Raw genomic sequence first — 863 nt, 5'->3', positions numbered from 1 at the left:
TTATGTTGTCCAGGCTGTAAATGCTGATGTGCTTATTCTAGTCCAACTTTTTGCAACCACATGGACTGTAGCCCACCACACTCCTCTGTCCATGGAATTCTCCAAGCAAGAGTACTAGAGTGGGAGTGGGTTGCCATTCCCTTCTCCAGGGGATCTTCCTGACCCAGGGATCAAACTCAGGTCTCCTGCACTGTAGGCAGATTATTTATTGTCTGAGCCACCAGGGAAGCATTTTTCTGTTGATGTACATTTAAAAATACAGTATGTTTCACAAATTTGCCTGTCATCCTTGTCCAGGGGCCATGTTAATCTTCTCTGTATCATTCCAATTTTAGTATATGTGATGCCCAAGCAAGCACAACATAAAGTCTTAAGAATCAAAAAAGTCTTTCTTGAACTAGAATAGTATTACTTAAAAATATGCTTAAGTGCACAATTTAGATAATGAACAAAAATATGCATAAATAAAATATTGACAAATATGAATGTACAGCCACAAATCCATCTTCATACACAGCTTTCTCTGAAGAAAGACCCAGCTTAGACAGTGCATTTTCCCCACTTCTTTCTAGAGCATACACTTTTTGGCGTCTGGGTTTCCAATAACTGATTTCACTCCCTAACAATTTTCTACATGCAAGCTGAAGTAGTGTTATGTACCAATGTTTAATCCAGAAGAGTTTAAAAGTTGATAGTTTTAATGAAATTCTTTTCAAGTGATAACCTGGAGGGTGATCAGGAAGTCAGTCTAGCACCACCATCACTGGACCCTCCCTGACCTTGCTCCAAGGAAACCAAAAGAACAAGCTGTGGTGGTAATTTCTTTTGGAACCAAGGGATGGAGTCATCATGCAAAGATAAAT

General features: G+C 39.3%; 1 non-coding gene across 1 annotated transcript; it reads right to left on the bottom strand.

Moving 5' to 3' along the window:
- Window positions 1-252: 252 nt before the first annotated feature.
- LOC122442735 lies at window positions 253-359 on the bottom strand. The gene has a single exon (XR_006269731.1). It is a non-coding gene; the product is annotated as a U6 spliceosomal RNA (small nuclear RNA).
- Window positions 360-863: the final 504 nt, after the last annotated feature.

Source organism: Cervus canadensis, chromosome 5 (genome assembly GCF_019320065.1).
Source record: "Cervus canadensis isolate Bull #8, Minnesota chromosome 5, ASM1932006v1, whole genome shotgun sequence".
Classification (NCBI taxonomy): Eukaryota; Metazoa; Chordata; class Mammalia; order Artiodactyla; family Cervidae; genus Cervus; species Cervus canadensis.
The sequence above is the reverse complement of the archived record's forward strand: the minus strand, read 5'-3'. Positions and strand labels throughout refer to the sequence as shown.